The sequence below is a fragment of the Gekko japonicus genome, unplaced genomic scaffold (genome assembly GCF_001447785.1).
Source record: "Gekko japonicus isolate JY-2015 unplaced genomic scaffold, Gekko_japonicus_V1.1 scaffold1929, whole genome shotgun sequence".
NCBI classification, from domain to species: domain Eukaryota; kingdom Metazoa; phylum Chordata; class Lepidosauria; order Squamata; family Gekkonidae; genus Gekko; species Gekko japonicus.
The window spans coordinates 123953-137335 of NW_015174325.1; the positions used below are offsets into that span (position 1 = coordinate 123953).

General features: G+C 39.8%; 1 pseudogene; it reads right to left on the reverse strand.

Moving 5' to 3' along the window:
• LOC107121323 overlaps positions 1-13383 on the reverse strand; it is a 175270-nt pseudogene that overhangs the window by 111060 nt on the left and 50827 nt on the right.

Here is a 13383-nt window from a genome sequence, read left to right on the forward strand (position 1 = left end):
CTTGGCCCCAGTATATTTGCCCTTAATTCTTTTCAGCCTTGTTCAACATGCTTGTGATTATTTTTAAACCCCTTCATTGTATGAAAACGCCATACACTGTGGAGTGACTCTATCAATATGTTTTCCCTCAAGTCAGCATGGGTGGTGAGAACTGTGAGGGTGTGATTTCATGCCTTCTGCATGGGGACAGTTTGGAAGGTACTGTTTGGCATAGGCGTAATCTTCGTGGGGGCGGCGGGGCTTCAGCCCCCGCCGAAATTTTCAGGAAAGTGCTCAGCCTCCCCCGGGAGTCACCCTTGCTCCTAGCACAGCAATGCCTCTGGCCCAGCCCCAGCCCCCCCCCGGGAAATTGGAAAGTCTACACCCTTGCTGTTTGGAGGCTTTCTGTAGCTGGCTAGAATCTGTTTTTTTAGGAAAGCTTTTGTAGCTGGCTGAGGCCAACTGGATCCATCCCCCTCCCCCCCCGGTTATGTATTTAGAATACCTGGCAGAGCTGACTGTTTAATTTGGCCCAGCTTTCTTTTTAATTAATTAATAAAATACATAGTGCATACATCAGCAATAATTCAATACATTCCAAGATGACAATACATTTTCAGATTTCACAAGCTGGGGGTGGGGCTTGTGGAGAATGGAGAGTATGAGAGTGCCAGACTACATGCTGTCTTCATCCAAATGCCTGGTGGAACATCTCTGCCTTACATGCCCTGTGGAAAGGTAACAAATCCCACCAGGCACAAATGTTCCCCGGCAAAGAGTCCCACCAGGTAGGGGCCAGGGCTGAAAAAGCCCTGGCCCTGGTTGAGGACAGCCAGATCTCTCTCAGGCTGGGAATCACCAGAAGGTTCTTACTTCCCAAGCATAATGCTCTTCTGGGAGCATACTGAGAGAGGTGGTCCTGAAGGTATGTGGGTCCCTGACTGCTAAGGGCCTTCAAGGTCAAAACCAGCACCTTGAACCTGATCCAGTGCTCCGCCAGAAGCCAGTGCAGCTTGTGCAGTACAGGCTGAATATGTGCCATCCAAGGGGTCCATGTAAGGACCTGCACAGCTGCATTCTGGATCAGTTGAAGCTTCCAGGTCAGTCTCAATGGTAGGCCTGCATAGAGTGAGTTACAGTAGTCTACACTGGAGGTGACTGTTGCATGGATTACTGTGGCTAGGTCAGAGTGAGACAGGGAGCCAGTTGCCTGACTTGCCACAGTTGGAGAAATGCCAACCTGGCAACCTTTGCAACCTGGGCCTCCATTGATAAGGAGGCATCCGGAGTCATGCCCAGACTCCTGACAGTTGATGCCAGTGTTAGGAGCACTCCATCAAGAGTCAGGAGTCGGCAACCCAACCACAGAATCTCCATCTTACCAGAATTCAGTTTCAACTCACTCTGCTTTAACCACCCTACCACAGCCTCTAAACCCTCGGCTAAGTTCTGTATCAGACTATGGAGAGAGGATGACTGAGCACCCAGGGCCTTTCCCCTAAGAGAGGGGTCTTTGGAGCTGGATGGAGTTCATCTCTTCAAGGCATTTGGGGCCTTGTTTTAGCTTATGGGTTGGGCTGATGGAGCAGTCAAGACTTTTTTCCACAAGGGATGTGGCTCAAAGATATAGAGTTTACTGCGAGTCAAGCACTAAGAGAAAATTGGTATAAGTTTTTTCCCATTGGTATATAACTCTGAAAGATATTGAGAAAATGGATTAAAACTACAAAGGAATTTGCTGGAAATATAATATGAAATATCATATGAGGTGTTATTGTAAAAATACTAACAAATTTTGGAAAGAAATACATGCTGAAATTCAGAAAATCTTGAATCTAAAATTTGCCATGGAACCTGAGGCTATGTTATGAATTCTACCAGATAACATAAGCAGATCAATACATGAACTGTTTAGATATATGCTAACCACAGAACAAGTACTATTCACAACTCAGTGGAAAACCAAAGTCTGTCCTGATCTTGATAACTGGAAAGATAAAATGGAAGAATATGCTGTTATGGCAAAACCGACAAATTATATAAACAAAAGATTGATTATTGAATTTGAGAACAACTGGAGCACTTTGTATACCTATTATAGATAAAGAATGGAATATTATCTTCTGTTCTTTCTTCATTATCATAAACTGTTAATACTATTACTTTAAAATGATATACAAAGTTAAGAGAATTTCTTTTTTTCTTGCCCATTTTTTGTCACAACCTTATAGACAGGAAATAATGAAAATATGCTATATTTTCTGTTTACAGGGTGGGCAGGGTATAAATGTAAATATAAATAAAATAAATAAATAAAAATATGGAAATAGTGTATAGGCTGCTTATACTGCTTATACTGTTAGAGCGATTTGTTAAGTTTTTTATGTTTTATATTTTCATATGAGTGATTTGTCCTTAATATGTGTTGAAAATTTGATGCTTTTCTTCTTCTTTTATATTTCCCCAGATATCCCTCCTTTTATTCGGTATCCCTATCTTAAATATTAAAATAAAAGTTATTTATAAAAAGACTTTTTCACAAGAAAAATGGTCTTTACAGACTGGATGGAGTACACTGCTGCTCAGAGGGCAACGACATATGGCTTGGGGATCTCTGAGCTGGATTGGTACGTGTATTGCAGGTTCCTTCGGTTGAGCAGTGCAACCAAGCAAGCTAAGCTGCCTACCTCCTGTGATGTTTAGGTATTGGCTGGGGAACACAATGCAGGGTGTGCAGGATGGGCTCCCTGCATGACCAAAAGGAGCTCAGGGGAGGGTGCAGGACAGCCAACCTTATTTATTTATTTATTTAATTCAATTTATATCCCACCCTTTCTACCAAAGCAGGCTCAGGGCGGCTTACACAATGCATAAAATACAATTAAAATCATCATAAAAACCTTGGGGCTGATACATTGGCCATGCCCCCGGGAGGATGGTGATGGCTTAGAATAGCCGTTTCCACCACTTCCAACCCTAATACCAGCCCTCTGTCCTTGGTTACCTTAACAGGCAGGTGGGGAAGGCGCTGACAGCAGGTGGGCTGTCAACTTCACCCACTGTCCCCTGCCTTCACCCACTGTCCCCATCCTATGCTGCCTCAAGACCTGAAGGAACCAGTGATCAATAAAGTTTTGACAATTCTTTCCCACATGTGTATCTGTCATCCTTCTCTTCCCCACCCTGGCCCAGTCCCCACTCGAGGCACAACTGCTATTTGTATACCATAGCAAACTATGTGGGCAGTTGTGTTAGCAGAAGACATGCCTTTGGATGGACCGTGACCTGGTTAAACTACTGGCTCTCCACTCCCTCACTTGCTTACACATGCTTTTCTATTTGGCTTTCAGGACAGAGCTTTGTATTCAACCCCTAGAAAATAAGCAATGGAGTTAGAAATTATCTCTATATTATCTTTTTTTGCAGAGTTTTTTGCAATTTTTGCAGAGTCAAATGCAACAAGTGACATAAGTGATTGGTGAGGAAATCAAAGCATAATCCCTGCTAATGTAAAATTTGTGACAATGTCACTCTTGTGCTATAAGTGACCTTTCTCTCTGGCTCTTTCGTAAAATATTGCAGAAAGAGAAAAAAATGATAGAAAGACATTTTGTGAAAGCAAACTGCTGCAGTGAACTGTGGTTTCCAGTAGAGGACATCCGCAGTTCATATAATATAAATCTAGTTTCTTGTAGATGCTACCTGAAAAGCTAAAAAAAAAGTATTCTAAAACATTTAGAACTATGGTTTTGTTTCATTCCTCTTCCAGCTCATGTTTGCAAAAGATCTGAGAAATACATGTTCATGTTTCTTACCCAGTCTAGTTAACCGAAGTCAAATAGCAGTGTATTGACACCATGAGCTCTTGAAGAGCAGGCCAACTCAAGGTGCTTTGCTATCCTAAGCAACTTAGCATTTTGCACCTTCGCATCAGCTTTTTCTTTCACAGCTGTTATATAGCTGTGTCTATTGTTAATTTAATTTTTCTCTGGTTTGCCTGATGAGAAAAGTATTATAGCAATCCCTGCAGTTAAAAAAGAAAAGAAACTACAATAAATAAATAAATGAATGAAGGGCCTACATTTTAAACCTTCATTTGTTGCAATCAGGAAACCAATGTAGTCACTAAATCCTACACTAATTCCTCCACCTACTTTGATATTAAGTGCTGTTGTCTTTGGGAATGCTCAAAACTATTGCAGTTTATTCCATTGGGATTACCACCAGACTACCTCAGGGGATCCAGTGTTAGGGTGGGGAAATCCATCAGAGCAATATGCTAGTTTGAATTTATTACTACTTTTAATTCAGTGGTCACTGGTGATAGAAATGTCTGCATTCTCAATAACAATGATCCCAAGTGTATGCTAAAACCACACCTGCAGTGCCAGTGCATCCTGCTCACTGCCTGTACCACCACCCCACATTCCAGTTTGTCAGCCTCTCCTTCTCTGGCAGCTCAGTTGTACACTATAGATTTCCAATGTTCACTATAGATTTCCAATAGTTTTCCAATGTTCCTATTATGCAAAGCCAGGATGTTTCACTAACACTAAGAGAAGAGTTAAAGTTTCATAGGACAATGCAGCAAATTACTGACGGAAGCCTAATAAGTCAAGTTCTGAACTGAAGCAACAGACAAAATAAATAAATAACCCACACCCAAAGGAACCCTGTGCAGTGATCACTTCTTGACTGCTGGGGTTGGCTGAGTTATCAATGGTTCCCATAGAATTCTATGAGACAAAATAAACAGGCTTCAACTGGGAAGACTGTCAAGAGAGACTAATACTTGTCTTCTGTCTAAGACACTAAGATTGCCAAGGGCAGGAGCAAGTTAGCTCATACATCAGTGCTGTATCCAAGTGCATCTCCTTTACTTTGTTAATATAGGTGAATAACAGCCCCTCACTACTATGAGGAAAAGTAAAGCATTGTACTTGGGGACACCATTCTGATATGCCAGCCTGGTATCTACCATGACCCTGAGATTGTGTGGGCCATCCTTTGATGACAAGGTCCTCATTTGTGGCTGCTATTTGTCCCTGTGGGCGGAAAACAGCACTGCATCTCTCAACATGTTTCACATACACGCTCAGATACAAACCTTAGTGCATTTATAGTTATATTTTCCATATTGTCCCCAAAACAGACCTTGTTGGAGTTTATCCATGGTAAAGCGGCAAACCTGTAAGTCTTGAAGAAGCACTGTGGGGCTTAATTGCTTGTAGTGATTAAAATTGCTGCCATAAATTCCATAGAGTATTAGCCCATGATGAGGTGGAGTGCAGATGTAGAATCTCAGAACACCTTGTGGAACATCAACCTTTTCAAACTTAATGATGCCAGGGCCCATTGCACTTATGTCACCTTCTATCACCTAGAAGAAAACATGAGTTTCAGAAATGACAACTAAATAATTCTAAAGTAAGAGAGACTTTACCTACATCCTTTAAAAGCTTCTGCAAAGTTTACAGTTCTAAGACACTTGTAAGTTTATCAAAGAAAAACACAAAAGCTCAGCATGGCTGCAGTCACAAAAGCAGTTTGCGTCAATACACTTGCATTACCTTTGAGGATTTAAAGAACATGATTAGACAACAGCATCTGCCTTCTGTGTCCCAGTTGTCGGCACTCCACTTTGCCTTGCTTTGGAAGTGGAGTGATCAGGCACTGGGGAAAGTCTGGTATTTAGGGATGCCAGCGCTTCCACTATGTGTTTCCAGCTGTCTGCCCTCTTGTTGAAGTCAAGCCATTTGGGAAGTCTGAACCTTCCCTTCTATTTCCACTTCTTTTGTTTTGATCAGCTAGCGATGTTCACATAAGCACATAATGACCCCTAGCATTGTAAATCACCTTGGACAAGTAGTCATTCTGGATCGGGAGTCCCCAGGGGAGTCCCACCCCCTCTCCTATTTCTGCATCAGAGTCTGAGAGCATCCCATGACTGACACAAGGGTAAATGCACAGAAGTCAATGGGACTACTCTCATGTAAATCTGCACTTCCCCCCCATGTATTCCATGGAAGAGAGGTGAAGGGAAGGAGGCTGAGAGGGGCTGGAGTACTTGGCAAAGAGATTGTGGAGCTGTCAAAAAGGAGCCAGAGCTTCAGATTCACACTTATGCACATGGGTGAAAGACAAAAAAAATGCCATAACATTCTCAATGATGGAACATAGGTTGGGTATGCAGTGAAGCCAGTTCAGAGTGGGATGTCTGATCAAAACTTCCCACAACTATTTAAACCACCACAAATAGAGACACAGTCAGATTGCGTCAAGCCTCCAGTGTGGCTGCAGCCTATGACAAACATTTAGGGAAATGAGTTTTTTGTAATTGCATTTTGCATCTTTAGTTCTTCACCTGCTTTTATTCTCTAGTTCACCACCAGTTTTTGAAAGTTTTTTTCATACATTCTGGGACTGTTTTCAACACCAACCAGCCTCCCCACTCATCTATATTCTCAACATAGGTCTCTGTGACAGGCTGCACTGTTAAAGAAGCTTAGAAGTGCTGTACCCACAACTAAAGGACTATGAAGAGTTAATTCTTAGAAGAGCAGGGCTTCGGCACATCAAGACAGTCAACACCAGGAACTGCTCCTAGCTAAGACTGATTCTTCGTTCTTTTTAGGGGGGTTTTAGGGGATCATGAACCCTACTGGACCTCCTGGAGGGAGGTCTGGAGCAAGGGACTTGAGTCGGGCCCCTCGCTTGAGGCAACGAGCGGGTGGAAGCCCTGGATCATCCCAGAAGCATGGAAAGAAGAAGAGCGGGTTTGGCAGCCATAACTTGCACCAGATGTGAATGCCCCCAAGTAAGACCCTCATCCAAACACTGATGAAGATGCGCACCTGTGAGTACCTGTAATAGTGCCAGCAACATTGAAGAGTATGATGATTTCTCTGAATAAAGCCCTTTAAATCTCCAAAATGATACAGAAAGGAGAGGTGGAATTCCCCCCCTCTTTTCTGTGTGATGCGGCCGTGAGGAGATAAGAGTCATTAAAAAAATGTTAAGACAAACACTTACTGGGGCAAAGAGCAATCTCAGCCTCTACAAGAGAACTATAAATTTTCTTCTTAAAGTTTTTTTTAAAAAGCAAGGAAGAAAGATATACAGGGGTCCCGATCACACGCAGAATTAGCCACACGATAGACACAAATGCCGGGTGGATTTTAAGGCCGTGATCACACAGGAACATCTGGCAAGCATCCTGCACCTGTCACCAACCCATTTCACTCCGCTAAAGAAGCAGAGTTAAAAAACACCGGGGAAACTGCAGTATCAAATGGGTTTGTGATGGGCTGCAGATGGACTTTCCCATGTGATTGCTCCGGCATGCTCCCATTGCATCAGTGATCCCTCCTTGAAGCACACCGGAAACTCACGGTGAAGGGAAAAACCCGATTCACCCACTGCTGCATCTGATCATGCAGTGGCGGGTCAAATCACTACAGCGCAAATAGCCTTGCACACCCCACGTATTATCTGGCATGTGTGACCGCACTCAGAGTGAAACCTTGTGACAACCCTTTGCGACGTCATGCTTTACTGCTGAGAACAGAATAGAAGTGTACTCTGTTTTGGAAGAGTGTACTGATAAGTGCTTGCAGAGAAGCTGAGCTTTGTTAGATTGAACGGAGACTCTTGTTATTGCACTGAAATGAACAATCAGCACAATCAGACACTTTAGATGATACTGACAATGTACAAGAGACATAGTTTTCCTAGGAACAATTCCAAAAGATTCTGGAGGATTCAGTTCAACAAGCGATTACAGGAACTTTTGAGAGACTTTATAATAAGAAGCAGACTATGTAGTCGGAAACTGTAATTGAGAAAGAAGACCCACAAAGACAACAGATCCTAGCCAAAGAGCAGAACTTTAAGCAAAATGATTCAGCCTATGGAATTTCCTTTCCAGCCAAGGAGAATATAAGAAGCTGCACAGGACAAATTAACAGACCTATGGAAAATATGACAAACTCTTTAATTTTTGAAAGGGTAAAGGAGAAGATACAAGAGGATCTATGGTATGGGATGATCTTTTTACCTAAAGAGAAATCAAGAAGTTACACAAGACAGGAATCCTTAACTACTCTAAGAAGTGAATACAGAGGGGAAGAAGCAAGGGTAAATTTTTCCACATACAAAGAGAAAAGGCACAGAATTATTACTGTAATAAAAAAGAGCACAGAAAAAGAAAAAAGAATCAAATATTATGAGTGACATAAGATGATTTGGTCCATGTGTAACTGACTAAAATGGGTTGTAGCTGAAATTGATTTAACACCACAATAGTAAAGATTATGAATTTATATTCTGTTTCCTTGTAGAGTAATATAGGGAACTCTGGTTTAGGTGTAACTGATTCAAATGAACTTTAGCTGAAACTGAACTGGATCTTATACAAGAGTTTAACATGAAGTTAGAACGGAAATTGGTAATACTTTTATTTACATAGCATTTCTTTTTCTATCCTTAAAGATGTCAAGTAAGAACATGGTTAACATGTCTTTTTATCATATATAGTAATATAACTAGAGTGACATAAGATGTTTTGGTCTATGTGTAGCTGACTAAAATGAGTTATAGCTGAAATTGATTTAACAACACAATAGTAAAGATTATGAATTTACATTATGTTTTCTTGTAGAGTAATATAGGAAACTCTGGTTTAGGTGTAACTGATTCAAATGAACTTTAGCTGAAACTGAACTGGATCTTATACAAGAGTTTAACATGAAGTTAGAACGGAAATTGGTAATACTTTTATTTACATAGCGTTTCTTTTTCTATCCTTAAAGATGTCAAGTAAGAACATGGTTAACATGTCTTTTTATCATATATAGTAATATAACTAGAGTGACATAAGATGTTTTGGTCTATGTGTAACTGACTAAACTGAGTAGGGGTATGCAAATAATAATAATAATAATTCAGCCCAATTCAGATTCGGGTTAATCGGGCAGAACCAATTTCGGCCAGCGGAAAGACTCCCGCATGTCAATTTCAGCAGTACAAGCTGATTTGGGAGTCTTTCTGCCAGCCGAATGTCCACTGGATATAGGTGGCACCCACTTGGGCACTTGTCAGTAACTTTTCACGGAAAAATACTAACAGCATATGACACAAAGACTGGAGAAGAGGTCATTAAAGAAATAGAAGAGGCTCAACAGGAATGAAAACCAAAGCAGGAAGAAACAAAAGACACACAACAAAGGACTTTGAAATAAGATGGGAGAAATTATCATAACTTTAATTATTTCAACAAACTTAAAGATATATAACGAGCTTCAGGAATGGTGGTGATGCTAGGTTTCCAGGGATTCCCTCCCCCAACCCTCCTAATGGGAGAGTCCACAGCACTTCTACGGCAGGAAGAACCGTGGGAGACGGCAAAGACTCGTTTGCTGAACACGAACCCCAAGGAGGGAAGTTCTTCTTCAGGACTTTTTCAAGAAACAAGGTAAAGTGTAACTTAATTTACTTTGCTTGTAGTTTATATATACAAACTAGATGTAAGCTGAATGGATATTTGAACATACTAGTTTAAGTTTAATGGTTCACAATATTTTAAACATGAAAAGATATGTGAAATGACAGTGTTTAAAGCTAAGGAGGGAGAAAAACCTCAAGAAGAAAGTAGATAGAGTAATAATCTTTCCAAGACCATAGTAAAAGAAATCTCAATGTTCAGATGATTGTGATTTGCCAAAAGAATGGGTTTGGACTGCCTGTAATAATTAACTACTAATGATTTCCTTTCAATTTATGAAACCTGTAACTGTTTCTTGTGCTTGGAAAACAATAATAAAAAGAAAAGTTTAAAGAGTCAGTAAAACACTAAAGAAGAGTACTAGTGTTCTGGGCACCAAAAAGAGTCTGCAATTATACAAATAGTGTATTACAGCGCTGGGAAAACACTAATACAAAAGCCTCTCAACCTCTCAGTAGCCTTACATAGGAAGAAAAGTCTGTGCTTATAATAGTAATTTCAACCCCTGATTTCACCTGACTTTTTCCTTTGATGTTAAAATAAATAAGAGTGCAGAGGAGGAAGTAAAGAGAATAATATTATGAAATGCTTATAGCTATAGTTACAATTCATTGCAATTACAGGAGGTTATGGGTGGTAACAGAGCAATGGCAAAATTTGTCTGAATTATCACATAATTTTTGAAATTCAACAGAATTTCAAAATTTGAATCTCCCCTAACATTTTCAAAAATGTTGCCTTTTGTGATATCAATTATATTTCTACAGTTCAATTCATTTCAAATTTGCTTTTGAAATTTAGCACTTAGAATTAAATATTTAAATTAGTGTATTTATGGCAATGTTATGAACTAGTTGAATTCACTCTGAATAACTGGGAAAGTTAATGCATTTTGAATATTATCATGAAAATTTGAAAATTTATTCAGGTTATGGAAACATGCTTAAGATTCCCCCAATTTATTTCAGCTCTATTTTTTCCCTGCAATTGGATAGCTTCACAGGAGTACCCCGATTAATTTGTACCAGTTCTGCTTTCAGAGAGTTACACAATAAATAACACAAACTCCTGGCAAAGCATTACCTTGCATGCTCCCCAACATATGCACACATATTTATTTATTTAAAAAGAAGCCATACTGCATATGTCCCACACTGGGTAGTTTTGCATTTTAACTAACATATATTGAAAAGTGTGGAGCTGTCTCATTCCTCTATTTGTAGACTGTTTACTTTCATGTCATGAAGAAGCAAATCAATGTGTCTAAACAATTCAGATACCTAGTTACATGGCTCATCTGGTATGTTGGTTCAATTCCATTAGAAATTATTTTAAAAAAAACACATACACACACACACACACTGGGAACAGGAGCTCGTATCAGTGATCCCAAACCATTTTGATGGCGTTCACACCTGTCAGTTAAGGTCTGGATGCATTAGAAGTACATTTTTCTCATATTTGCAGTGTGCATGCATTTTAAAAGATTTAAAGGCATGTTCAAAAACATTTTAGAGTTATTTCACATTTTTCTATTAACATGCATGTTAGAATAAAGTATGAATGTCATTAGGTTGAATGACAGTTGAGGCACGTTTTTGAAGCACTGAATGCAGACACTCATAATACATAAGGCATTTGATTTTTCCATATTACGTCTAATAGCAACAACAGCATTGTGTGAACCTCCCTTTAGACCTATTTGGATATATGACTTGGGTCATTTCTGCACTGAACTGTCTGTATCCCCCCAACCCCTTTTCCAATAGAAAAAAAATCCCCCAATCCCCCTTATTTATTTTATTTATTTATTTAGGTATTTTTACCCCACCCTCCCCGCAAGCGGGCTCAGGGCGGCTTACAAGGGGCGAAAGCCCATACATAAAATCCAATAAAACAATAAAATCATAAGCAACAACACTACTAACAACAATAAAGTGCTTTCAATATCAAGATGGTCTAGAGTGGTTATGATGGTCTCTTCCAACAGCCCCATTGGGGTACCACTGTCCAGTAGATCGTTCGTATCAAAATCTAGTCAAAGAAGGCAAAGTCTTCTACAAGAACTTCAACTGATATTGTAGATTTCAAACATAGGTCTTACCTTCCTTGGACATGCATTCCTATAAAGCCATGTGCACACCCACAGCTTTGAGGTTTCTGCCAGGGTTGCCTGACGAGATCAGGCTAGCCTGGGCTAAAATACAAATCACCAGTAGATTACTCTGTTCAAACTTCTCATAGAAATTGATGCAATACGGTTTTCTTTAAGACCTAATTCCAGTTATTGGTCACTCACCAATTGAAGATTTAAATGTGCTTTTTCAGCTCAAACATGCATGCAAAGATTTGTAATTGAGATGTACCAGTAATGCATAATATTAAGAAGCACTCAAGCTTGAATTCATCTTCAGGCATTCTGCAACCCAGTGCAGAATATCCCCAGGTGAAATTTCTTTTGCTTTGAAATTAAACCAGCATGAGTTTTATTTTATTTCTTTCCACATTTTATTTCTTTTCACATAATTTCATTTAGGAAGTTACAGCAGCTAAGAACCGTACATGCAGGCCCACCCTTCAGTATATAGAACTTATATATCTGGGTGTTTACTACTGATAATTATAAGGGATGTTTGAGTTCGATTTGCTCACAACTCACAAAATTACCAATGAGATATCATACCAAGATCTTGCCAAACCACTCATTGACATTTGCTCGATGGCTTCTCATCAAGCACTGCACATGCTCGTATAAACATGATCAGCTTTCTCACAAGCACATTGTCTCTTACAGCTTGATGATGCTGCCCCATAGGCACACTTCTTTACTCTGCAATTGAATCTGAATCTACCGTGAACATCTAAAGTAATATTAAAGTAGATCCTATCTTTTGCTCTTTCCATTAATGATTGCTGATTATAGCTGCTCATATATGCTGCTCTAAACCAAAGACCCTGATGCTGGGAAAAATTAAAGGTCAAAGAAGGCCACCAATCATACCACACTTGCCTCTCTCAACCACTCTAGTCTATCTACCACAGCCATGCACCAAACTTTTAAAGAGACACACACACAAAAACAAGGAATCATTACAACAAATATTTTATACTTTACACTGTGCTACTGTTGTTAGCGTGCAGTTATGTACTGCTCAGCAAGGTTTTCATATGTGTATGATTTTGCAAAGGACTATAGGAGTTGTAATTTCCCACCGTGTCAGTTGTTTAGATTTAAACACCTACTGTTATATTCCATCCCCAACCACTTGCTTAGTGGTTGCCACAGCAACAGTTGCAAATATATATATTTAAATTTACCTTAAAACTTGTAGGTTTCATAAATACAAGTATACAATTGATAACTATGCAAGGACAAAACGCATGCAAAATATTGATGTGTACTAGTAGGGTAATATTGCTGTTCTGTGCATGTGCAAAATAAGGCAACATGACATGTTAGTACAGGTAACAGAGCCACAACCACAAACTGCCTCTCAAACAGTTTGAGATGTTTGCTGAGCAAACAAGCAAACAATGGAAATAGGGGATTGACTCACCACATTTTATAACCATTGAGCATAGTAAATTCCACTCTCAAACTTTCTTGCAGCAAAACTCATGTCATCTCTAATAATTAATAATTAACTCATGGCTGAGTTCCATTTTGCCAGGCATGGGGGCTGCAGAAATCAGGGCAGCACATAAGAACCCCCAATAAAGACTATTCCACCACTCCCCATAGTTCACCCCACACACCCTTTTTCTTCCAGCCTTTTTATTTATTTATTTTATACATGTGTGTGTGTGTTCCTCAGGCTGAACCAGGTGTTATACTTCACCATTCATGCTCTTTCATGCACCTGTGCCATGATGTTTAGATGTGAGGCAAAGGTATATTCTTT